This window comes from Parasteatoda tepidariorum, chromosome 7, assembly GCF_043381705.1.
Source record: "Parasteatoda tepidariorum isolate YZ-2023 chromosome 7, CAS_Ptep_4.0, whole genome shotgun sequence".
Lineage (NCBI taxonomy): Eukaryota > Metazoa > Arthropoda > Arachnida > Araneae > Theridiidae > Parasteatoda > Parasteatoda tepidariorum.
In genome coordinates this window covers 52239456-52267315 of record NC_092210.1, presented here as the reverse complement: position 1 = coordinate 52267315, position 27860 = coordinate 52239456, and the positions used below count along the sequence as shown (strand labels likewise).

General features: G+C 30.6%; 2 long non-coding RNA genes across 10 annotated transcripts in view; one reads left to right on the top strand and one right to left on the bottom strand.

Moving 5' to 3' along the window:
- The window catches only part of LOC139426027 (uncharacterized), a 56984-nt gene extending 34174 nt beyond the window's left edge, over positions 1 to 22810 (top strand). Inside the window, exon 3 of the long non-coding RNA XR_011637281.1 lies at positions 22684 to 22810. This is a non-coding gene — a long non-coding RNA (uncharacterized lncRNA). The remainder of the gene's footprint in view (positions 1 to 22683) is intronic.
- The window catches only part of LOC122269977 (uncharacterized), a 377717-nt gene that overhangs the window by 108196 nt on the left and 241661 nt on the right, over positions 1 to 27860 (bottom strand). For 7 of the 9 annotated variants that reach the window (XR_011637278.1, XR_011637273.1, XR_011637272.1 and 4 more), the window contains one exon: positions 7510 to 7686. The exons of the other annotated variants lie outside the window; for them this stretch is intronic. This is a non-coding gene — a long non-coding RNA (uncharacterized lncRNA). The remainder of the gene's footprint in view (positions 1 to 7509; positions 7687 to 27860) is intronic. 9 annotated transcript variants of the gene reach the window in all.

Sequence of the window (27860 nt, the reverse complement as noted above, 5' to 3'; positions counted from 1 at the left end):
CCCCCCCCCCTCAGTTTTTTGTTACTTTTATTATTATTATTTTTCTTTTCCCCTCTTTTTTCATATGTCTGTAATTTTCCTTTGTTTTATCTTCATTTTGAGTTTATATATTTATATATATAGTCTGAAATATTTTTAAAATGTAACTTTTTTTATGGGAAAGAAAAGAACTATTCCATCATTGTTTCCTTGCTTAAGGAAAAAAAAAACTGAGTAAGGTTTTTTGGAATTTATTAGTTTATTAAGTTACGTAAGAAAAGCAGAAAAAGAAGGATAAACAGAAAAAGATCGTACACCTTTGCAACAAACCATTAAAAAAATTGTTTCTGCTGAAGCTATTTTATGAAATTGTTCCTTAACAAAAATGTAGATGGCGCGAATATACCAGGATTGAGAATGGAATGATATGTAAGCCGTTCACCTAGATAGGAGAAAGAGATAAGATAGCAGGCCGATTGTCCACAGGTTTTCTTCTTAATTAATTTTTATTAATGCACCTTTTTCTAAAATATTATTTCGAAGTTTTAATTGCCAAACAAGCTAAAATAATGCAACTGGAAAGTTAAAACAATGATTATAAATTATGATAGCAATACAACGCAGATTTAATAAATATATATATTTTTTAATAAATATCTTTTCTGTCTGTTTTGTTGGTTTAATTTTTCTTATAAATTTATTTTTATTATTATAAATTTTATTTTTGTGTAGCGGCATATAGTAAATAATAATGGTTCAAATGTGCATATTATTTCCAGTATTTTAGTCTAACTATTAATCTAACATATTAATTTAACACTGTGCATATGGAATTTAGTCATATTGGAAATATTTGCATTTTTCACATCTTTCCTTGCAAACTACCAGCAGTAGAATAAAAAGTTTTGTTTAGTTATTTATCATTACGTTTTAAAAAAATGAAAATAATTTTTTTTTTGCGCGGAACAAAAATTTTTCGCAGAGAAATTTTCCGGAATCTTTTGAGGGAATTAAAAAAAATCGTAGAAAAAAATAGCCCGAAAAATAAAAACAAATACAACGTGAAAAAAAAAACGATGAAATTTGTGATTAAATAAAAGTAACCTGCATACAACAAACAAACATTAACATTAATATTGTAATAATATTAAAAAAAAATTAAATTTTAAAATTCTGAAACATAATCTCAAATTGGAACCCAGGAAAAGTTTTGTTGTTTTTATATGTGAATGCATCGATTATTTTAAAATAAATACTTATTGTTCGAACACGTTTGTAAAACTGCATGGCTAATCATTAAAGATACCTCAAATATTTCAGTTTGGGACTCAAACATATCAATCAATCGGTCAATATTTGTTTTTGCTGTCCTTGTTCAGGTAAAGGATTCTTCTTAATGGGTGGTCCGAACTAGCAAAAGAGTTGCCAAAAGTAAATAATAGTTTTGCTTTGATAGCAACGATTTCATTTGCTTCCTCGCATACCTGAATTGTCTATGTGATTGGTCATCAAGTGGTCTGGAATTCGTTTTATTTCTAAAAATTTGGAAACGTGATAATTTTAAGGGTGTTAGTGTAAACTGTAAGAGCAGATAAGATCATTTTGATTGATCGAGAATTTCACATTATCTGAAGGAAAGAAAAAAGATATTGAGAACCAGAATTTAAATTTTTTTTTAAACGTAAGAAACTGTATTATTTTTACTAGTCAATATAATTCAGTATTGTATAAAAAGTAAATATGAATATTATTTAAGAAAAATTCAATTTTATTTTAAATGTTCAAGTATTTATTTTTTTAAATTTTTTAAAATGTAATGAGTATTAGCATGTTTTTATATTTTTCTGCATACTTGTGCAAAACTTCATTAATTAAAAATTTCGAAATTTTAGGCTAGCTATAAATAAATTTGTTAATCATAACTTTATTTTCAACAGAAAGTCTGTGTAAAAATTAATATATTTTGTCAACTGTTTCCGTAACGTCTCCTTCATTTAAACTTTACGTTTATTTATTATAAAGGAAACTACTACGTTTGAATTTTTTTTAATGGACTCACATAAATTAAGGCCAATTTAGTGTGATTTTCTTTTCATTTAAAAAGGTTTTGAGCCTACTGAAATACGTTCATAAATGATGCCAGAGTTTTTTTTTTCTTTCAATATTTTTGAACCTCTTGAAAATTTTAAATAATTAATTGCTAACAAAGATTTTTCAATAGTGAAAATTAATTTTTAAACGTCTGTGCAAAAACTTTAAACTGAAATCATCAGATTGAAAAAAAAAAAAAATAAATAAATGCAACTTTGAAATTGTTAGATTTTTCTTTCCTTTCTAATCGTGTTTTGAATTTTTTGATTTTTATTCTACAATACCATAATAATTAATTTTATTAAATGCTGAAATGTTATTTATCTAAATACTAAGAAGTTATTCATCAAATATTTTGTACGTTAAGTTAAAATAATGAAATGAGAAATAAGAGCAAGTGAAGACCATTTGGGGGGGGGGGACAATTTATGTCCATGAAAGCTAATTCTGAGAAAAAACAAATTTGAAGATTTGCGATTATTCAGGGGCTAGCTTACGACTGAAATCGTAAAAACAAAAATATATATAAATATCACAAGCATTTATTTACACCCCCTGAAAATTTCAAAGCAAAACTTAGATGTTAAGAAAAAATAAAATTTGAAACTCGGGTTGGACAAGAATCGTTTTTTCCTGGAAATCCTGGACTTTCTCAGTTGAAATCCCGTTCTCTTTTTGAATATTATTTGTTCGCCTTGGACAAGAACCTATTTTCCCCAACATGGCCCATCTTCAATGTGTAATAACTCTCTGGGAGAACTGATTTTTCACGCTGTTGATTTGTCCAAACTTACTAATCCTCAAAATGCAGCAGATAGTGATTGAATCGTGATTTTCTGAAAAATGAACATAAGCCGTTTTTTCCTTTTGGTTTTTAAATGTTCGAAAAGTAAAAAATTTATTTATTGATTTATTTTTTAAAAAGACACTTTACAAAATAGAAGGATGCATATTAAAAATGATTTTTAATGCGACTTCTGCACTTTTCAAAAAATTTCTTATGTTTTTTGTATAGTACGCAAGCGCAAAAAGCCAATAAAAATTTAATGACATGAATCTAAAAAGCATCTAAAATATTAGCAAACCACTCACTGCATATTAATTTTTAAAGGGTTTAAGGGGTCTTTCAAATCAATATTTTTAATAAAAAGTTTGTTAATTATTCAAAAAAAATTTTTTTTTGTTATTAAATTCATCCTGATTTACTTGAAACTAAATTGTTCACGATCTCAAAATATTTCCTTGATTTATTATTTTTTATCCAGAGTACTGACCACGGCAAACAAATTTTTCTGAAAATTAATGAACTTTCACTCAAGTATTATTTTAAAAAATATATTTTTAATCGTTTTTGTGTCTTTAACTGAGCGCGAAAACTACAAAAAATGTAAATATCTTTAAAAGTTCAGAGCCTCTTCAAAATAATAAATTTTGTAAGATTTTGAAAATTGTAAATATGTTTATGCACTTAACACTTATATAAGCACGTTTTTTTTTTTAAGAAAAAATATCCGGATTCTTACACTATTTTTAAACGAACGGTGTCCTGTGGAAAAATTATAAAATATTTTGTTTTTACGTAACCGTCAACACTCCTAAGACAGCCATAGTGTGGTGCAGTGTCTAATCCAAAATGCTATGTCTTCTACTTCACGCTATAGTATATCAGATAATATTACTTTAGACATTACTTTAGAAGGAAAAAATGTTTATATTGTTTTTGTTAATAATAAAAATATTTTTATTTGGAATTATTTTAGTGCATTTTCGTTTCGGTAAGTCACTTCGTTTTCATTGTCACTCCCACGCTATCAGACTAAATAAAATTGTTAATCAAAACAGCGGTGTTGATCGTGGGGGAAAGTAGTGCAATAAAAAGTTCTAAATGACCCATAAGAACTATAATAATCTCAGAACGAATTTATTAGAAGCTTAACAGCGTTTGGCGAAGTAAGTTGAATGATTATTTGCAACAAATTGAGCGTAATCACGTGACGGAACATCAACTGAATAACTGTTTAACAATAAAATTTCTCAGTTTAGGTACATAAAAGAGTTTCTATCTGTAAACTTTCACAGTGAGCATGGACTGACGATATATCGTTAGCATCCCGTAAAAAATTATCCACAAAACCACGAAGAAATTACAGGTTTTGTAGCCATAAATTACAACTTGAGAAATTCCATTTAGTTAGTTTTTTTTAATATTTTTTATTCGGTTCTCACGACGTACAAGCTTCTGTGCACATTATCATGGTAAAATGTCATTAGTTGCCACTATTAACCAAGAAAACTGAAAGTTTCAAAACTGCTTAGATCAAAGTTTTTCAGCCATAACATTCTAAAAGTGTGAACGAGAACTTTCTTACTAAACAATGTTGAACCTCCTTGTTTCATTCATTAAGAGAATGGAAAAAATCGTTTGCAAAAGAACATTTTCTTCCATCGTTAGAACAAAGACGCCCAACAGGTCGTAAGTAAATAGATCTACCCTTGTGATCGAATGGAAATGGAATAAAAAGTCTCCCTGGAGAAATGCTTTTTGGCGATTTTGTTTCCCTTTTCGCTTCCTTGAGTGTTACAAAGATTCGAAAAGAACAAAAACACCTAAAACAATATGGAAATTACTTTTTAAGTACTCACGTCTGTTCTTATCTACTATGTATTTGTCGAAAGGGTAATGAAGCTGCTGTATTAGAAAAAAAAAGAAAGCAAATGTGCTGAAAAACTGGAATAATTGGAGCCCAAAGATAAGTTATTAGGTTGGGCGGTATTTAGGCCAGAGGTCGCGGGAGGGGTCGAATGCGTTCTTTATTTATAGATGAAAGAATATCGAATGCTTTATTACTTTTTATATACTTTTTTTTAGTAATACTGTAATAATATTTTAATTTCCTTGAACGTGGGAAATAGTATGTTTCTGAAAAGAAAATACAACCGAAATTTGTACAGGTACTTCTGCACTTATAGTGTGCATGAATGTATAGTTATGCATGTATAGTCCCTATGCAAATTGCATAGGTACTATGTAGCGGATTTACGGGATTTATGATTAGCCTTGAATTCAATTATAATTTCTATAAATTTCTGGAATAAACTCAGGGCCTGATTATCGCCTAGGCCCAATAGGCACGGGACTAGGGCCCACACTTTTTTGGGGGGCCTCAAAAGTTAGTAAAAAATCAACAATATTGCTGTTTCTGTTGAATACTGAAAGAAACAGTTTTTCTCGAAAAAGGCCTTTTTTTTAATTTCAAATTTTCTTTATATTGTGATAAGCCAAACTCGTGTAAACATTGCGCGAATCAATTTCGTAAGTACAGCTGAATTTTAATTGGTGCAATTTTTACTCCAACGGCTTAAGCAAATGCGACGAGAATCCATGTTCGCAAAGTCTCTTATAAATGATTAATGTCAACAAGAACTAAAAGCTTATTCTTAAAGCTGTAGACGGAAGGCTACAATCTTTAAAATAATTCAGCTAATAAGTGACTTTTAGCAAAAATCACTGATTTCACTTGTTTGTGGTCATCGAACTATTTTTATTTTCACACAATATTTTATATTTTGCTTTAACATTTAGATGCGTAAACTTCATCTTACAAAAATAATCTTCAATTGTCTGCTTTCAAAATTTTTCAGAATGTTTCTCTTGAATCATGCAGTTCAATAGATTATTTTTATTGTTAGGACCACTTTTAAGAAATTTAATTTCAAAATATTTTGTTAGGGGCCCGGAAAATTTTGTGGGCCTTGGGCCTGAATTTGTCTTGATCGGTCCCTGAATAAACTTACATTTCTGGAGGACTTTTCAAATTAAGCTAATGCATAATTCTCAGGGCTTGAAAATAATTTTGTCCGACATGATCGGGATATGTAAAAATTTCGATCGGGCGTGTACGTTTTACCCTTACATGCCCGGCCGGGTATGTAAATGTTAAATTATAACTGCTCTAAAATACCGATTAAGCGCTCTCTCAAATTTAGGAAAAATAATTTATTCTTTTTATTCTCCTAATCATGTTTAATTTCCTTAAACAAAGCTTAAAATTACTTTTTTAATGTTTAAAAGATATTAAAAGATAAAGTTTAATAGTTCAGTTAGAAAAAAGTTAAAGCTAGGTTTTTCTTATTTTTATTTTGTTTAAAAAAGGCGAATCGCTGAGCATTTAGAATTCTATAATAATAAAAGTTGAAATTTAAATGTGAAAGCAAAAGCGAGAGTGATATCATTGAAATAATTTTAGCTTAACATCTTCTTCAAATGTTTAAAAAAATTCGACTATGTTCGAAGGAGATTTCTTTTTAACTTTTTTAAATTTTAAACAGGCTTTTAAAGTTTGTTTAAAATTAGTTAAAGTAAAACATCACAGTAATAGCCATTTTGTCTGTTAGGGAATCAAGGAGGTTACAATTTTAATTAAAAAATTAAATATGCAATAAAATATTTAAATTAAAATAGTTAGAATTTAGATCTTGGTAATTTAAACTTCAGTCTCAAAATAAATAAATAAATAAATAAAAGAAGGAAAGAAAGAAAGAAAGAAAGAAAGAAAGAAAGAAAGAAAGAAAGAAAGAAAGAAGAAACAAAAATGATAAAAGCATTGACGCAGGACAAGGAGATCAAGTACATAAAAAGAGCTTTTAAAATTTTGATGTCAATATTTTTAACCTTCAATTCTAGCAAAAACTAATTACTTAAAAATAGAACAAGCACTAGCGCACAATTTCAATATGGGTTCAAAATTGAAAAACGCTTTTAAAATTTACGTGTTAATATTCTTCACTTTTAATTCCAGAAAGAATTTCAAAAATGAAACAGAACAAGTACTGGTGTACGACTTCAATAAAGGTTCAAAATCGAAGGAAGCTTTTAACATTTATGTGTTAATATTTTTCTCTTTTAATTCCAGAAAGAATTTTAATAAAAAAAAGGGGGGAAGCACTGGCGTGGGACTTTAGTAAGAGTTTAAATCATAATTTTTTTTTTCTAATTTAGACATCAATATTTTTTATCTCTAACTCCAGAAGTAATTGAAAATCCTTGGCGTAGATTATAACCGAGAAATAAATAAACTAAACCGAACTCTACGAAAGCAAACTCGTCTGTAGATTTTTTTTTCTCAAAGTTCTATTGCGATGCAAAATAAGTATAATTTAAAATGAAATGTTAATTTATTTTAACATTGACATGAAATTATAGAGTTTTTAATGACGTTTTTTTTATTTGTTTTTATTAACTACAAAGGCGATGCCATCAACTATTTTACCTTTTCTACTTCCGCTGTGACTATAAGTCGGCAAGCAACACACATTCACAACTTTTTACCTATCTCTTACGGATACCAGCTACCAACAAAAAACATAAATAAGTAAAAAAGAGGGAGAGAAAGAAGGAGGGAAAAAGTAATAAAAAAATCAAAACATAAAAGAACAAACCTGATCATTGACCACTCGAAACAATGGAAGTAGCAAACGATTATTTTCGGGCTGGGGTTGGGAAAAGGTAAAATGTTCTTTTGTTGATAACATTACTATATGCTACTGCTTGCTTCTTGATGATGAATATGTTTTGAGGGCAAAGGCCTCGCCTATAGCGAATTCTTGATATGTCGTCTGAAAATAAATTTATTTTGAAACTGTTATGGGATTCGTCTCTAATGAATATTAGACTTTACACAAGTTTTTCTTTCAAACTTTTCTTCATATTTTAATTAGAAATATTAATTCATGTTTATTTATCTTCAGATTTACTTAAAATACGCTAGTTTTAATTATATACTGTTTTTGCTTGTTACTTTTGCAGTTTTATTTTTGAAAGTACTCTTTCTTACTTTTTAATGGTAATCGATAAAAGCTACGGGTAAAATAAAATTAAAAAGAAGACACGTAGAAGCTAAAATTTTTTTTACTATCTTAATTCAGTTTTATTTAATTGAAAATAATAAAGTAATTCATGCTAGTTTTATTAGTGTTTGATATTTGGAGTAATAATAGTCTTTGTTTAGAAATTTACCGAACCTAAAGATGTATTTCTTTTTTACAATAATCAATCTCTTTTCTAGTACTTTTTCTACATTTCATTCTAAACATATTTTCACTCTTTTTTTTCTCTCTTACGAACTTTAATCGTCACCCTTAGTCTTTACAATTTAAGCATTAGTAATAAAATAAATCTATTTTTTTAAGATTAGGATTAACAAATACTAACTAGACTTAAACATAGTTTGAATGAATAATAATAGAAAAAATAAGTAGGGATTTTGACTGCAGATTTCCGTGGTGTAGATATCTATTATATATACAGATGCACTGCAATGAATAGTCCATTTTGTTTAAATATATGAAAGAAAAATCCCTACATGATTCCTATTTGAAGAAAAGAGGATAAAAAATTAATGAAACTTTTTTTCAAATAATTAACGCTCTTGAATGATGATGTACTTACTAGAAAATATAGTTGTACTGTGGATTAAAGAAAAACTTGAACAGCGCTGGGAAAAAAGCACGGAAAATTTGAATCTTAAATGCATTCAAATCTCGAAAATTCAAAATACTACTACTACTACTACTAATAATAATAATAGCAATAATTTATTTTTTATAGATTAATGTTTTTATTGTATTTCTTTATTAACTTAATTGAGAAAACAATCCCTAAAAACCTTTCAATCGAAATAACATGCATAATTGTAATCGAGAGGGGCTTTCTAAGTCTACTTGTTACACGGTAATAACATTTAATGTATAGTTGCCACACCTTTTAGCGTTCAGGTGACCTGAAATTTTTTACTGTGTGTATAGTCAAATTTTTTTTTAACATTTGCACTGTCGTAATTTTATTAATTTATTTATTAATAATTTGTTGCTTGTTTACAGGCAACGCATATTTTCTTGCTCATTAGAATAAAATTAATGGCGTCATAGTAAAAACATTTCGTTTTAAAAGCAAGTACCTTTTTATTAATAATTCTTTCAAACAATTGTTATTTTGTCAGTTTTATATAATTTTTTTGCACGATAACTACAGTTCTGTGAATGAAAATGCTTCTAGTTTAACCTGAACACCAAAGATGGTGGCAATTATGCACCAAAATTTTTAACAGTTCTTTCCCTTCGTTCTTTTTAAAATCTCGGAGAAACTATATATACTAATGGTGCTATTTTTATAAACTCTGTGTTAAGTACTTATGTTCAAAGTTCTCTTGAGCACGCATTAAAAAAATATTTGAACGTTGAACCATACATTTTTAATAATTTTATGAAGTTGTTAAATTGAACCATGTTTCCCTACAACTTGAACCATTGTACAGCCTAAAGTTTAAGAAATACAATAATTTGGTTAAACTTAGCGCCATATGCAGCAAACAATAACATGATTCAAGACGCTCTAAAATTTCTAATTGTACAGTTTCCTCCCCCCTTTATTTGAAGACCGACGATACTAAACAGGTATCACTTTCCGTATGTATAAAAGCAGACCTTATATATACCAATTCAGAAACAAATATTTATCAGTTTTTTTAGATCAATTTTGGAAAGAGTTGTTGCATAAGAAAGATTAAACTCGATCGTTATGATTCCAGACATGAAAAAAAATAAATATCTCGCTCAGTCGAGGGGGGGGGACACATCTAACAACAAAGCCAATCATCGGATAGCATAAAAGCGATTTAGCAATAAAAAAGAGATCTCATGTTGTGTTCTAAACTAATGTTATTGCCATACAATCAGTTGCCCACGTACCATCATCAGAGGAACCACACACAACCTGTAAATGATGGCTTGGGCACCCACATATAACATTAAAAGTGCAAAAAAGGGGGCCCCCGAGTGAAATTCGAATGAGGCAGGCAACAAAGTGGAACCAATCGTCTCGTCAATTACATCCGCTGCGAATAGAGGATTCCGATCTACCACGCTCCGTTGATCTTTCAGAAGATGCTCAAGATCTTAGATGCAGCTATGGTAGCATCTTTATCCGAATTTGGCGTTCATTCTTTTGGAGAATTTGGCGGATATGAAGCCTTTTCTGCAATTTACAGGTTAAAGTTTATAGTGTATTGCGGTGGTGGATAAAATAATGATTGAATGACTTACGGGATGGATTATAAATACCATTCGGGAAAAGACAGGTACAGTTAGAACCTTACACCGTTACAATATTGAACGGTTGTGTCCATGAAGAAAAAGAAGTTTTACACGCAATAATTGAATATCATTTCGTTTCACTATGGAGTATATAAAATAAATGGAGTTCTGAATTTGACACTTGAACTTTGCTTTTTGGAACAAAAGTTCGGTATCAATAAATCTGTGCATTTGAATGACGTTTTCTGTTCATTATTTTGACCGTAGTGTTGACATAAAATGTTTCGAATAGACGGATTTTATGTGGGAATGATATTATTCGTCTGGTTGACAGTGAGAGGTTTCATACTCTATTGGTGCATTACACAACTCGATTGTTTAAATTTGTTATTTATTTAAATATGTTAATAATACACCTTGTTCGTCACAGTTCACACTGTTTTTCTGCGTAGAAGATACATAAAAAATTTATGTAGACTTTTTTTTTTTTTTTTTTTAATTAAAACAAAGATGGAAGCGTTGCTTTTAAAAGAAGTTGAGAGAGTTAAATAAATACGTTAAACCTTGACGTAGTAAAATAAAGATATAAAACCTTGACGTCAAAATATAGATACAGATACATGATAAACTATATAGTAGGTAAAATATACAAACATTTATTATATCATATACTAAAAGATATGGGTAGCGTGTACCATTATCATTGTATAAAAATAGTTTTGGTTTCGACATCATTTTGAGAATGTTTATAATCAATTAGTTTCTCCAAAACATAAATTTGTTTGAAAATGTTTGGCAAAAATATATGTTTAAAAGTAAAACAATAATGATAATTACACATCGCAATCATGCAATTTTCTGATTCCCAATTTCAATATTCGGATTTTTGATATGAANTTGTGACAAGAAATCAAAAGTTCGTGCTTTTGTTTTATTTAGGAAATAATTTCACTTTACATAACTTTTAGATTTCTACAATATTTAACGAAATTGGTAAAAATGCTGCAATTTTCACTATCCCAAATTTTTCATATCATCAAATATTTCAATGTCTTCGTTTCAGTTCCTGATATTAAAGTTTTATTGTATTTCAATTTATCATTTTTTTTTTAATTTGAGCAAAAATGGTAAGGTTTCAGAAATTAATGTGTATTAAACATGAATAACATGACAGATTTTTAGCTTGTTCCTTTTACCGATCATTTTTCCTATTTCAAACTAATTTATTAAAATATTCATTAGAGCGTTTACTGATTTTTGTCTGAAAAAAAGTATTCTTAATGCATAAACTATATAATTTAATATTACGCCAATCTCACCGCCAATGTTTAGATCACTCATTCAATCCTTTCTTTTACTTACAACCCTTTACTTAAAAAACAAAGAAAGAAAAAAAAAACACTATGTTTGAACCAGAGGTGATTTATGCGCCAATAATAGCTCGCCCTCCCCCTCTCTAAATTATAAATGACGTCACCCTTCGACATCGGACTCTAACCCATTGTCTTAACGGTGGTCATTGGCTGCCCAAATGGACACGAGATCTTGTTGCCAATCTCCCACCCCCTTCGACTTCTAGGACTGACTTTGAGACCGAAGTTAACTATTTCTATTCTTTTTGGGTGAAGAAATTGGAAGTTCGGAATTTCGGTCATTGTTTCTGCTCAAAAAGGCGGAAAAAAAAGAAAGAAATTATTAAAAAAAAATAGAAAAGAATTATCCATTCGAAGTGTGTCACACGAATGCTCTATGTCTTTTATTCCAAGGCGTTGTCGTATAGATATAATTTTTTTGTTTTATTATTATCATTTTTTTTCCTTCGTTATTTTACATTATTCTTCGGTATTGAATCTTTTTTCTGTTATATTTCCCAATTCTGTTTATCGTATGTTCTGATTTCCTTTCTTTCCATAAAATTAATAAGCTACTGTTTTAGACGATTGTGTAGAAGTTATTGTTTTCTGTGAGTCAAAAATTGAGGATGTTTGAGTAAAAGGTCAACCTCGTGCGGCCTTTTTTTTATTATATTTATTTCGTGAATGCACATTTATTTTTTTATCATGAAAATCTATTTTTTCCCATTTTATTTGTTTTACTAAAACATATTTGTAAATATGCAAAAGTTCAGTTTTTGAAGAACCATAATCTATCAATCTGATCTAGTAGTCGTAAAAAGGGCCGGAATAAATTCTAGGTATAGGGACTAGCTGGAAGAATAAAGGTCTCGGTAAAAAAAAGGTACGGAAGAAAAATATATCGATATTGTCCTCTTAATATCTAGTATAGTGAAACAGGGAGTAAAACATTTTATGTGAAAATGAACTTGGCAGTCGACAAAAAAGATTCCTATGAAAAAAAGTCCTGGAAAAAAGGTCTCTGGAAAAAAAGGTCGTAGTAGCTAATTTACAATGTAGCGGCCTTTACCAACTCCTTCTTTCTCTCTCTCTCTCTCCTTTTTTATCATTTATTATTATTATTATTATTTTTTTTTTAGATTTTCCTTTTCGTTGTAGTTGGTTGCAATTATAATACAAGTTTAAATTTCCTTTAGGATTAGGTCAAGAAGTTAATAATTTTTTTTTCTTTATTTTTTTGTACTTAAGAGAATACCAATCACAGGTTGTTAAATGCTGCTGGATTAGAAAATCGCCCCCCAGTTTAAAAATATACAGAGGTACAGATGTAGGGAAAATGGTGTGGGGAAGAATTCCAAAATGGGGAAAATAAAACTGAAGTCGTTTATTCTATTTTATTCCAACCCAAGTTGAGTTTTTGTTGTTGTTCTGACTTAAAATGCCATTCATTTATAGCATTTATTTATAAATTTGATTTAAATTAAATTTGAATAAAAATAATAACAACCATTAGTTTATTGGTTTGAGTGGGATCCTTTATTTCTATAGTCTCAACCTGTTGTCTTTCTAGCATTTTTAACCTGTATAATTATAGCACAGAAACATGAAGTATACATGTATATTCTAGCATGCATAATTCATATTTCATTGCCTCATGAGAACGTACGCAATCTGTATGGCGGCGCGCTATTATAAAACAATATTGTATAGCATTGATTTAGCTTTTTGTAGCACTCATAATTTGTCAGGAAATAATTATAGGCTGGCTAACAACAGAACTGCAAATAATTATAACTGGAAAAGTATAACTCGTCACAAGTTACTGATAAAACTTATAGCAACATATTTGATGAGTTTTGCTTCTCTTCTTTCTACCTGATCATGTGTCAAAAGAGCGATTAATGAAGAAACTGCGCTATACATGTTGCTTTTTGTGACAAGAAAGGTAACTTATGTATACATATATAAACTGTTATAAATTTCGGATCAAATTACGGTAAAAAGTACAGGCACTCTGGGTGCCGGTATTTTTAACCGTAAATCCATTTTTACCGGAACATGTTATGGAGCAAAAAAAAAATCGGATATACCGTAATTTTTCCAGCAAGAAGTACCACAAAATCACTGAATGACTCGAATTAAATAAATAGTAATGTAAAAATTACGGTATAATATTTAACGGTAAGAATGGATTTTACGAATGATGCACCAAAAGTGCTGGTACTTTATCCCGTAATTAGATCCGGAATTTTTTACAGTATATTTACTAATATAGGCACAATTAGTACAGGGTTATTCATAATTCCCTCCGGGGTTTCGAAGCGTTATAGTAAAAAAACGAAGACGAATATGGCAAAAAAGAAGAAATGAAATTATTCCGAAAGTATTCAAGTTATAATTTAGGCAGTTGCCGGTAGATGGCAGTAATATGTACCACTGAAGCCAGTTGTAGTAAAGAAAAATGGCGTTTACAGGCGGAGGGAATTATGAATAACCCTGTAGAGTTGGTACCTGTTAAAACTGCGCTAATTTTATGCAGTATTAAAAATAGAATTAGGTGTTTGCTGCTTCTTGAAAGGGATAAGCACCGGAGAAAATTGTTTGATTGTAGAAGAGTTTCTTATCTTTACCTCGAGCAATATCTATTGATCACGAGCAATATCATCGTATCAAATAATACTGAATGCAGCAAACCGTTATTATGATGGGGCGAAAAATTGGAATTAATTGTGCTTGTATACGTTTTTATATGCACGAAATATATGCATTTTGGCCTATTCTTGAATTTTCGGTGTTATTCAGTACTGATTCATTGATTGTTTACTTTTTTCCACTTCGTACGAAGAGCGGATATTCGACTGGTTACTTACAAAATGTTCTTCTGTGTTTTAAACAAACATTCTTTTTTTTATACCAGACTACTACCCACGTGCAAGACAGGAAAAGCAAAAGAATTGTCCAAGCTTTCCAACAGAGCATGAATGGTATTTCATAAGCAAGGCGATGGACAAGCAGGGGCATCAAACTCCGTGACTTTTGACTCCTAGTAGACACTTTGACATGCCACTCACGTATGCAAGAAAGGAGTTGTGATGAGATAACACAAACAATTACATTTTTAATCAATACTTCAATCTCTCTTTAGGTTTTGGTCAAACGCTAATTGATTTGAGAATTATTTAGATATACTGAAAATGGTCTTTTAAAAGAGTCAAATCTGCCTATTATCGCGGTGCTCAAAGATCTATGAAATGGATGGATCGAGAATACGTTAATGACACCTCTAGCATTGTGAGGTAACAATTTGAACTGTAAATTGTCCCATAATGAGGCATCGTTAGCAGTTTATGATCAACAACTCATTTAAATTTTTTGTACTTGTTAGTGTGAGCTGTTAGTGAATCTCAATGTATCACATGAGGTACAGTTTTATCGTTTCCGTTTGATTTATTTTGAAGAAAGTAGTGTAATTGGATTGCTTGCATTTTTTGAAAAATGTTTTAAGTATTTAAACTAGATATTATTTTAATATAATGCGTAATGTAATATAATGTGTAATTATCGAATATATTTTAATCATCAAAATAGAAATGTATTCATTTAAAATGTATATTTATTTGTATGGAATTTAAACAAAAACGGACAATAACGACTAAATTCGTTTTATAATCATTTTTTATACTTAAAAAGTTTCATTACAGAACATCTGTCAACAAATAATGACGTTAAAAGATTAAAGAAAAGTTAATAAGCTCAAGTTTGTAGATAATATTGAAAATGGAGTAGGAAGAAAAGCACGAAAATTATATACTACTGTGAGTACTTGCTCGGCGTGAATTAGTACGATGTGAAAGTTTTTATATCTAAATTTGGAAAGATTATTTTTTGATATAACTTTGAATTTTATAATCAAATACATAGAGATCTCATTATCGAGTTATTATTTTAGTAACATGTCCAAGAGGGGAAAAACTCAAAAATAGCATTGCCAAATCGAAATTTTATATTATTTTATTTTATAAACATTGTTGAACAGCTGACCTAATTTTTAGGTTTATGACTACTAATATTCAACTCCATAACCTAGTAATTTTTTGAACCCTATCCAAAAGACAAGAGAACTTCTGGATCAAGTATTGGGACAAACTAACCTTCGTGGAGGACTTTTTGATGGAACTAACCCGCATTTTCTTTACATGAAAAGGAAAACCGCTAAAATCTCCCATGGTTAGTCCGACGGCAAGGGGACTCTAACCCATGATCCGTCTTCCACTGAGGATATTTTACGTCTTTACTGTTGTCGGTACAAGCCAGATACGAAATTAGTATCAACCAGCCATCGCTGGGATTCGAACCCGGTTTACCTTATTGAATTTATGATTGCTCTATCCCGTGAGCCATCCAAGCTCTCCTAATCGGAATTGGATTGTTCTAGTGAGTATACAAAATTTGGTGTAACCCACGTTTTGCTTTTCGATAAAATTAATTTTAATAAGCAAAGCCCTCCCGCAACAATCCGTTTTAGGTATGGTGGGTCATGGAAGTTAAGGTTTTACAATTTCGTGACCAATGGCATGATTGTGGTAATGTCAACATTGCGCACAAGCCGCTTTCAATTTCGTGACAAGCTGGTAACCATCGATATGAAGCTGAATGGGTTTCAAGACGCCACTGAGGATATCATAAATATATAAAATACTTTAAAAATGTTTTCTCGATATTCCCTTTTTGAGTAGCGGTGGCTTGGAATAGAGTATTCGCCTCCCAATGAGGTGACCCAGGTTTGAATCCCAGCGGTGGCCGATTGATACGAATTCTGCTCCCGGTTTACAGCTACCACAATGCTGACGCAAAATTTCCTCAGAGGTCAGAGGTAGGTCATCAGTTTGAATTCCATTGCCTCCGGGCTAACTGTGGGAGGTTTCCATGGTTTTCCTCTCCATGTAACGCAAATTCGGGTTAGTTACATCAGAAAGTCTTCCACGAAGAGTTTGTTCCAATGCTTGAGCTCGGAGTTCCCTTGTCTATAGGGTTGTGTTCAAAATTACAAGGCTAGGGAGTTGAATACTGATAGTCGTAAACTCAAAATGGTGTCGGTTGTTCAACGCTGGTTTTAAAATAAAGTACTCCCTCTCTAAATGTAAATAAAAGAAATTTTGAAAAATTGAAGTTTAAAAAAAAAAAAATGCATTCAAAGTTGGACAAAAAAGAAAAAAAAAAGAAGTATTTTCTTCATGTTATTTTAATCGATAGTACGATAATCAAAAGTTCAAAAATGCATTTTAAAACAAATCTCTAAACATAGTAAGAATTAAAAAAAAGAAAACTTAGAAAAGATCATTGAAGATACAGAAGACCATCATAAACATTGATGACCATTTCAAGTACTGAAGACTCTTAGATATTTCGAAGCACAGTATTAAATGCACAGACACAGAAAACCATGACATAAGACCATTTTTTATACAATTAGATTAAATAAACGCTGCAATCCTGTTTTTTTTTTTTTTTTTTTTTTTTTTTTTTTTTTTTTTTTTTTNTTTTTTTTTTTTTTTTTTTTCAGTGTCGCGCGTTTTCAACTAATTAAAAAGGACCAATACTTTCACCTCCAAATCACGAATAAACATCCAACACATAAGTCCTCCCAACTTCTCCGATTGGCTACTTTAAGCCTCACATTAGCAACTTCTTCACAAAATATAATTTAAAATAGAAAATAACACATTTTTCACTTAAAAAAATTACAAAAAAAAAGTAATACATTATTGAAAAATTTAAATAGTAACTTCCAGCTTTAAAAAATAATCAAAGAAGAATAAAGAAATGAAATAAAAATTTAAAAAAAAAAGCGTAATACAACTAGCCCATAAGTCCCCCCCCCCCCCNATACAACCAGCCCATAAGTCCCCCCCCCCTTACACTTCTCCTTACCTCAATGATCTAATCTGAATTATAACATATAAAAAGAATATTCATTGAAACAGCGAGAAGCATTCATGCTGCCCAGAAAGCGAGAGGGGAAATATCCCTACAGATTTTCCCTATGGAGGTACCTTTTTTACCGGGACCTTTTTTTCCGGGACCTTTTTTTCCGTACCTTTTTTTCCGGGACCTTCTTTTCCGTACCTTTTCTTCCGTCTACCACAGAGGTTCATCATAAACACTGATGACCATTTCAAATACTGAAGACTCTTAGATATTTCGAAGCACAGTATTAAATGCACAGACATAGAAAACCATTACATAAGACCATTTTTTATACAATTAGATTAAATAAACGCTGCAATCCTTTTTTTTTTCTTTTGAATTTTAAATCTTATCTTATTTAGTTTTATCTTTTTTAGAGAATTTTTAATCTCTCAACCGCAAAAACTCTGTAGCCATTTCAATATCTCTGAATCACGTTTTCATTGTTTAACAATAAAGTACCAAGCCTGTTATAGTTGATCCCAAATTAACTTCTATGTTCGCTGAATATATTTACAATACCTTAATGCATTTAACATTATATATTCTCCCCCGTACACATCCAATTCAACTGTAATAAACATAAATTGTTTGGCACGCATTAAATTTGACCAACATCGTCCATAGGACGTACAAAACACGTCTAAATGAAAGCGAAAGCAGGTGCCCTTGGACCGCGTTCCGTTACGTCAAGAGAAAGACACAATCACGCGTGCATGAAAACGCATTTCTATCACGTTATTGCGTGTGAGAGTTGATGCAGGTATAACACTAGCGGAAAAAGAGAATTTGATTTTTAGTCGTCTACTAAATTCTCATGATCTTCTCGATCTCGGTTATGGTTAAGATTCCTCTACTTTAATTTGCATCACCTGTAGCAAAATGGCAAATGATATGCTTGTTTTATATGGTTCAATACACACATTAATACTGATGCTTGTTGTTTTGCGTGTTTTCTTCCATTTTGGTCTGGTAAAATGGCATTTCGAATGAGTACTGCAAGAGATAGTTTGTAAATGAATTCAGTAGATCACGAAAATCTATATTGCTACGGTTACTAATTAAGTTATGTTCAATGTAACTTATGATCTAATAAGATATACATAATTAAAGCTTAAAACTGTAGAAAATATTCAGGAAACACGTATTATGTTTCTAATTAATAAAAGTGCTCTAGATATGGCTTAGAAATTAATTCCAACTTCGAAGTTTAGAATACTGCTTTTGGTTTTGGCTTTGCCAATAAAAATCAAGCTATTTTATAAGAAATTTTGCTATCACATATAGAAAAGTTTGCTAAATTAAGCGTTTTTAGATCAATTCAATTGATAAATTTGAGAAATTATAAACAATAAATTTATGACTGTTGAATATTTTCTACCTTTTGAAGAAATTCGAACCGTATCGTATTATTTAATTAATTTTAAGTGACATGTAATTTAATTAGTTAGCGCAATAAAAATGCACTAGTAAGAAAAATTTCCAAACCAAGCATTCTAGGTTCTTGGTTCTAAGTTCATTCTTGGTTATAGTTCTCACTACGCGGCTATGGTTTTGATGAATATAATTTATATACATTGTCTAATGCCTGACTTTCAAACTATCTTCATTAAACTCAACAAAAAATTTCTATTAATATTGAAAATCGAATTGAAATAAGCACTTAATCACTTTTCGAAATGCATCACATAACTATAACTATTAAATAACATAGTTATGAAACATACTGTTACGTAATTTTCTGTTCGATCATAATTTATGGTTTAAGGATTTAAAAATATTTATATAATTTTGCAATAAAATAAAAAATCCTAAAAACAATAAGTAAAGAAAAAAAGTTAGAAAATTGACACTCTGTTATGTAACTTTATACCATGCAAATAATGTTCACTGGTTTAGAAAAAAATATCATATCCCGCACTAAAAATATCATATAAAGTATACTGTCACAAAACCTATAAAATTTCTTTTTTTCGCGTTGGCAACAAAAAGCTGAAAAAAACTGAACTTGTAATGAAACACGAACAACAAACTGAACACGGTGAGAAAACTCTGGTAAAGTTACCGTACTGTCTGGTAATGACATTTCTGGTAAGAAAACAAAACAATAATTCTGGTATTAAGAACTAAAATATACGGTTTTCAAATAATTCATTTTTAGTTTTTCCGCTAATATGGAAATAATTTAATGAAAATTCTGATATTTCTAAAATACTGTTCTTATACGGAGAAAAAAATTCTCGTATATTTCGGGTGTCTGGGATATATCATAACATTATTATGGGTAAAAAAAAATTCTGGCTAATAAAGACAAAATACAGTTCATTCAGTCATTTTCCCGTTCATTTTACCATATGAACGGTAAAATGACTGAATGAATGGTTTACGATTTACTTGAAATTATGGTTTTCTAAATTAGTTCTCATTACCACACATTTAATTAAAAATACAAAAATGAAAAATAAATTTAACAGGATAAAAGATTTTTGGGCCACGCTCTAAGGTATCATGATAAAATTAGAAGTTTTATCTCATTTTCCAAATTTAATCACATATTATATAACCATATTTTATTGTTAACTTTGTCAAAATCATTACCAGAGCGCTTCGGCAAAAATTACTGAGATTTTTGGCGTTCCCATAGAGCCAGAAACGCGCTAAAATTTTCCACAGTTTGGCAATTTTAACCATACTTTTTTTCTCAGTGAATATTTAATACTTATAACGGGTGAGAGACACGTTTTATCAACGGAGTTCAGTCGGAAACATGTTGCTCATTCGCTCAACATAATGTCGCTCATTCGCTTAAAAAAAAAAAAAAAAATTTACATTTTATGAATTTATGTAAAAATGAAGAGCAAACTGTAAACAACAAAGTTTAAATTTGTATTTATAGGGAAATTCTATTAATTAATTCTTCCAAATGTAATTTATCAATACAGTGAATTCGCGATAACTCGAATCTGATAGGACTNTATTAATTAATTCTTCCAAATGTAATTTATCAATATATAGATTAATATCGTACAAATTGAATCAGATGTTAATAAATAAAATGTTTCACAAGATTCATAGGTTGCATATTTTCAGAACTTGATTTACAGAAATTACCATGATACAGTCCATGGCCAAATTATTAGACGCACTATAAGATTATATGTGAAATCCTAATTGTCAGGTGATACTATACAACATTGTTTCTACGCGGCTGTAACCGATTTACAGTTGTTTATGTTCGTGTATCGGTTAACATTTCAATACAATATGTTAAAAAATAAATACATATAGAAAGTATATAAAAAATCTCCTGAATAAAAACCCATTACATGTTTGATTAAATGTAAAGGTATCGCATAAAAACTAGTGCAAAACATGTAATTATTTAAACACTTCAGTGCGACTAATAATTTGTTCTAATTATTATAATATACTATTTTAATACCTCATGTAATAAATATTTTATATTTATATAATATATCGTCTAATTTATCCAATTGAGCCGCAATGGCTCAGGGGATAGAGCGTTCGCCTTCCAATGAGGCGAACCGGGTTCGAATCCCAGTCGATACGAATTCCGCATCCGGCTTGCACCTACCGCAGCGCTGACGTAAAATATTCTCAGTGGTTGACGGATCATGAGTTAGACTCCCCTTCCCGTCAGGCTAACCGTGGGAGGTTCTCGTGGTCTTCCTCTCCATGTAACGCAAATGCGGGTTAACTCAATCAAAAATTCCTCCATGAAGGCAAATTTCTCCCAATACTCGATACAGGAGTTCCCTTGTCTTCTGGACTGGGTTCAAAATTACAAGACTACATTAGTAGTCGTAAACCCATAAAATTGGGTCGATTGTTCAACGACGGTTATAAAATAAAATAATTTAACCAATTGTCGAATTTATATTATATATCGTCTAATTTAACCAATTGATACACGAACGCAAACAAGTGCAAACCGGTTTCAGTCGCGTTAAAACAATAAAGCTATATAGTATCACCTGATAATTAAGATTTTANCAGGATAACCATGGGAGGTTCTCGTGGTCTTCCTCTCCCTGTAACGCAAATGCGGGTTAGCTCCATCAAAAAGTTATTCATGAAGACAAACTTCTCCCAATACTCGATCCAGGAGTTCCCTTGTCTTCTGGATTGGGTTCAAAATTACAAGGCAACGCAGTTGAACAATAGTAGTCGCAAACTCATAAAATTGGGTCGGCTGTTCAACGACGGTTATGAAATAAAATAATTTAACCAATTGTCGAATTTATATTATATATCGTCTAATTTAACCAATTGATACACGAACGTAAAGAAGTTCAAACGGTTCAATTGAGTTAACGGTTAAGTTCAATTGATACACGAACGTAAACAAGTTCAATCGCGTTAAAACAATGAAGCTGTATAGTATCACCTGATAATTAAGATTTTACATAGTCTCCTATAGTGCGTTTAAAAACTTGGCCATTGACGCAAAGCTAGAAATATGAAATACACACGCATCCAGTGAGGGAGCGGAAGCTGCAAAGCAATCCAAAAGAAGCTGTCAAAGCTAGTACAGTAAACTCAGGGTTTGTCGGTAGTCTCTTTTACTCTGCTGATTTATAACTGCCGTGATGTCTCTAAAAACCATTTAAATTTATTTGACAATGGAATTGCTGCTCAGCTCGTGGCAATTTCAACGCTTCTTGCAAGAAATGAAGATTAGAAAAATTTTCTAGAAACGCTTTCTCAGAATTATTTTACAGTACTTCAATAGTTCAGGTGCACCCCTTTGACTAACTTCGTCGAACTTAGTATAATTATCAGCAGCGTGCCAGGCTGCAAGCAGGAAAGACGCACTTTTCTATTGTTGACTTAACAAAACAAGTGTCATCTAATATACCACTGCAGATCAGCGGCGTTTAGGAGATCTTTTATGGTAAAAGAGTTAGACATCATCTGCTGGAAAGGCTTCACCTGCGCTGGGTATGGAACAAACAACCAGTGTCCTGGTTTTGTACTCCATGTTATAAAATACCAGATTGGCGGCATTTAAGAAGCTGTCAAGGAGCATGAATGACATTCCTAGTTCATTGTATTCTTCAAAAAATGACATACTCTCTGACATGTAAAGGGTTGTTTTAAAAAGTTCTATGTAAATACTTAGTAATAGGTAGCTATAATTCAAGTACAAGAAATGAATGGGTAAATGTTCTGTTTTCAGGAAACTCAAGGTCAGACTGACGGACGGCTACATCTAAGAAGAAGATGTCATCAATTATGTTTATAACATACCCTTCTTTAACGCAGCACAGTAAATGTCCTGTTTTCTATTATCATGTCTAATGTTTGACAAGAGCTTTTGGAAAGAGCTACTTTTCAAAATTTTTAAGTTTCTTTTTTATGCATAATGTACTATTTTTCATACTTTGTGAATAAAACCATACTGAATATATGATATTTGTAATGATATATGTATTTTAAAAATCATGCATTTTTTCAATAAATAAATAAATAAATGTACTATTTATTTTTCATTGGCATTTTACTTTAAATAATACCGTAAATGTAACCAGAATATTAAGTAAATAATGGTTCATTGATTGGATCTAAATTTAATTACAGATTTAAAAAATGTTGAGAAAAAAAAGGCGTTAAGAGTCCTAGCTTTCGGAACCCATTTACCTCTTATGCACAATACTAGGGTTCCACAGAACACCAGTTGGGAACCACTGGTCAAGATTCTCTAAACATGCTTACTCAATTCTTAAAACGTCCTTAATTAAAAAAAAGAAATCCTAATACAATTTTGAAATAAACAGAACTATGTTCCTTTTTATATGATTGTCCGCAAAGGTAGACAACCTATAAAAAAATTGCTAATGTCTCGATAGAAGAGGAAGAAAAAAAATGAAAGGAGGTGGTAGAGTTTTTTGAACGATTAAATGAGAGCAAAAGGAAAGAAGATGATGTTTCATCCTCTCTGATCTTCGTGACCAGCAGGAGAAAACCGCAGTTTTTCATTCACTTCTATCTCATCCGTACTTCCCTATGTAGAAACCCACTTCCCTTTTCTTTCGTTCGCATCTCCTCGTCAGACAATTATTTTTCGCTTTTCATTTCATTTTATACTACAAATCGACTTTAGACATTTTTTAACATGCTTTTTCGCTAAAGAAAATAAAAGAAAGCNCACAATCACTACTTAGTAGGATAGCCCTTATTTTTTAAGACAGCTTCACAGCGTCTTTTCATCGAGTGAACGAGTGTTTTGAGTTCATCTTTCGTAATCACATGCTGCCAAGAATCAATTATAGCTTCAATAAGTTGTCTTTTATTGGATGGACGTTTTTTTCGTACAATAATTTTCAAACATCGCCACAAATTTTCAATTGGATTGAGATCAGGGCTGTTTCCTGTCCATGGTAATATATCTATGCCTTTATTTTGAAAGCATGCTTTGCATACTTTTGCTGTGTGGCATGGAGCTGAATCCTGCTGAAAAGTAAATGGTGCGTTGTTGGAGAAAGATCCTTGATTGAAGGTATCAATTTTGGTTTCCGGGCAGTTTCGATGTATTTTTTGGTGTCCACACTTTTGGTCACCACTGTATATTATTCCTATTTTTTTTGCAATTTTTTATGAACCCAGCCATCCTTGGAGTAAAGTTTTAAATATTAAAAATCTTGACTACAAGCGCTTTTCATTTTCTCAAAACTGTGGTTTTTCTCAATATTGAAATTTTGCGCCATTTTCAAAATTAGAAAAGGGGTGCCGGTTAAAGGTAATGCTAAACTTGGCCTAAAAGTCATGACTAACTGTTACAAATTCACAACTGCTATGAAAACAGCATATTATTCGCAAAAATGAATTGTTTTATGCGACAACAGAGCTTTCGAAAAATACAACCTTCACTCTTTCACATAACTAACTTCGAAAGAAAAGGTGCAAAGGTGTGTTTTTTGGAAAATGGCAAATAAAGTGTTATTTAGTTTTATTTTTTTAAAAAACGTTGCGAAAATCGATTATCGATATTTTGTGGCAAAAAAAAAAGGTCTTTGATTGCACAAGGAACTGCGCAAAATTATAAATCACTCTTGAATAATTTTTGATCTAAGATTTTTTATTGACTGAAGTATAATTTACATAGATTGCACTTAGTCTGCGCAATATATTAAAAATATACTCAATAGATGCAAATATCCTACAGTAATCATTAGGGGTGCCTATGAATAACGTGGCGAATTTAAAAAAACCTTAAAACAAGGAGATGGGGCAGCCACTATCTGGAAAATATGGTCCTATTACTTTAGTCAAAAAGATATTTGAAAGTAAGATGTGAACTAAATTAGAAATTTTTTTTATCTTTTCAAAAGCCCATAAATTAAAAAAATAATAAAAATAAAATTCAAATAAATTCAAATGTATAAATATCAATTAAAAAATACAGAATGCATCGTTTTCATTACGCTCATAATTTTTTTTTGTTTATTCGGAGGAGATAATTAAAAATTTTTAAAATTAAAGATGTTCTTTATTTAAAAAAAAAATTATTAATGAAATTTAATTTTTGAATTTTATTAATTTAAAAATAGATTTTTTATAAGTATTTTTCAAGTTCAACTATAATGAATTTTAAGTGAATAAATGTCATAAATGTGAAACATAAAATTAGAAAAAATATCACATGAGTCAGTGTAACAGCAGAAACTCGACCTTGAAAAAATAGCGAAAATGAGCTTTCTCTTACCTATAATCAGAAAAATTTCCTATGCGTACTTATGGAGCTCTCCATACTGAAAAAAAAAAGTATAGTCAAAACTACCAGAATATGGTAAAATTTTCCGTCCTTTCAGTTCTGACTCTAACACCAAAAAACTCGGTAATTTTTGACGAAACGCTTTGATAAAGATTTTGATAGAATTAACAATAAAATATGGTTTCATAATATGTGTTAAAATTTAGTAAAATGTGGTAACCATTTTTTCGGTTAAAATACTTTTCAGATTTGTATTTCTTACTAAATATTTCGTAATAAAAACTAATTTCGAAAATCAGAATTTCCGTTAAACTGTTACCATATGAACTGAAAAAAATCTCAAAAGAATGGTTTAAAACCGTATACTTAGGTTTTTGAAACCAGAATTATAGTTTTCCTTTCGCCAGAATTGACATTCCCATAGAGTACAGTAATTTTATCAAAACTTTTTTCCCTGTGTAAGGCGATTCGTTATCATTGAGGTATTGGAAAGCGGGAGGACTTATGGGCAATAACCTTTGGTTATCTCATAAATTTCGAAGTAAATCAGATGAAAATTTAAATTTCGAAATCCTTCGTTTCAAGAACAGTTTCAAATTATCGGCAATGCCCGTGATTAGTTTCAAATGATTCACTTTATTTTAAGTTTAGTTCAAAACATTTAGGACTATAACGTTATAAAAAATACATACATTCGTTTTCATTGAGTGATACGAAAATTAAGAAAACCTGTCCTCTCTTAAAGAATTACCTTTGAACTTAAAAGTATCATTCAATACAGTCACATGGTTTAAAGACAACCTTCGGGTTTCCTAAATTATTATTTCCGTAAAAACAACGGGGAAAAAAAACAAAAAAACATAGAGCACACCTTTCCCATGCTAAACTAAATCTTATCATTACAATACTCACCAGAACTAAAACACGTATAAAACAAGGTTTTAAAAAACTTATTTTTTCTTCCTTTTCAAGGAATAAAATTTCTAAATCTTCTTTCGGCTCTAAAAACTTAATTTTTATGTATCTGCCGAAGATTAAGTTTGCATTGACATATCCGGCTCTTGTCGTGAAGATCGCCGGAAGAAAAAAAATAAAATAAAAGACAATACGGTGATAAAAAAAAAAACGAACTTTATCAAATTAAATCGCAACCTAGTATTTCTGACCAATTCCTCGTAAGCCATTTCCTCCATGAAATCTAAGAAAAAACAAACAAAAGAAGCTGAAGAATTCGCTGAGAACAAAGGGGAGGGGGCGTAATTTTTTACACTTGTGTTTTAGGCTGTCCCTTCCTCGGTACCTCTAATTTTCAGATTCCGCCCCCCTTGGGACTCAAGGTCAAACAAAGGTCAGTGGTCCAGGTAAAGGCGAGCGAGCTATATCTTGGTCACGGGTGGTCAGCAGACCATAACCAAGGTTTTGATATTTTGATTGGTAAAAGTGGATTGTGTGGGGGCTGTCGAAGAAAAATTGAGGGGGAAGAGAATTTGTGGAAGTCCCGGATGTGATATTTCAGAAATCTTCGATGCCACCCCCCCTCAGTAGTCAATCCTTCCTTACGTAATTTGTTTAATATGTTTCAATGATGACCTTGTAGGTGATTGTTTGAATGGAAAATGACCACCAGTGTATCAAACTAGTATGTGACTTCTAACATTTCACGAAGGGGGCAATTAAGTCACGTTCTGTGATTTATATTATTATGTAAAGGTTTTGTAAACACTTGTATCTCTCTTTTTTTTATGAATTATTTGAGAGAAAAATGTAATGTTAGGAGAAAAAAAAATTTATTATAGTTTGAAATAAACAACTTAGCGATAGTGGTTTGTTTGGAACTAGACTTTGCAATTTGCGTATTGTTTATATTAGTTTATTTATGTACGATTTAAATCATGTTTATATTTGTTTATTCAAGTACGCTTGCAGTTTGAGAATTATAAATCATTAAGTTGAGTGCACAGGAAAATATTTCTACTTACTCATTTGTATGATCATGTGTACATTAGAAATATTTGATGATTTGAATAAAAATAAAGAAAACCTATTTTTTCTCCACCTTTTACCTTGTATTATGCTTTAATGTTGATTTAAAAACTGGATCAGTAGTAACTTAATCTAATGCAATCAATAATTTAAATGCACAACTTTACATTTTGTATTAGCTTCCTTAGAAACAATATTTATTTGTAAATAAAAAATTACAAGTAAGGCTTAGAAATGCTTTCATTAGATAATGATTTTTCATCAGAAAGATAATTTAAAAATAAATAGCTAAAACAGTGAAAAAAAATGATTGAAAATATTGGTAAGGTATATGTCTCGTTGCTATGCAAACGGAAATAATTATACTAAACAGAAAAAAAAAATGCGTTTTTAAATGTAAGTCTACATAGGTCAAAATATTAAAATTAGCCTAAATTCTTGTAATTATTAATTTCACATATTCAATTCCTTCGTGGAGGAGTTTTTGATGGAACTAATCCGCATTTGTATTCCTGACAGAGGAAAACCACAAAAGCCTGATCCGCGGTTAGCCTAACCTCGAGGGGACTCTAACCCATGATCCGTCTTTCACTGAGGATATTTTATGTCAGCACTGTGGTCGGTACAAGGCAGATGCGGAATTCGTATCCATCAACCAT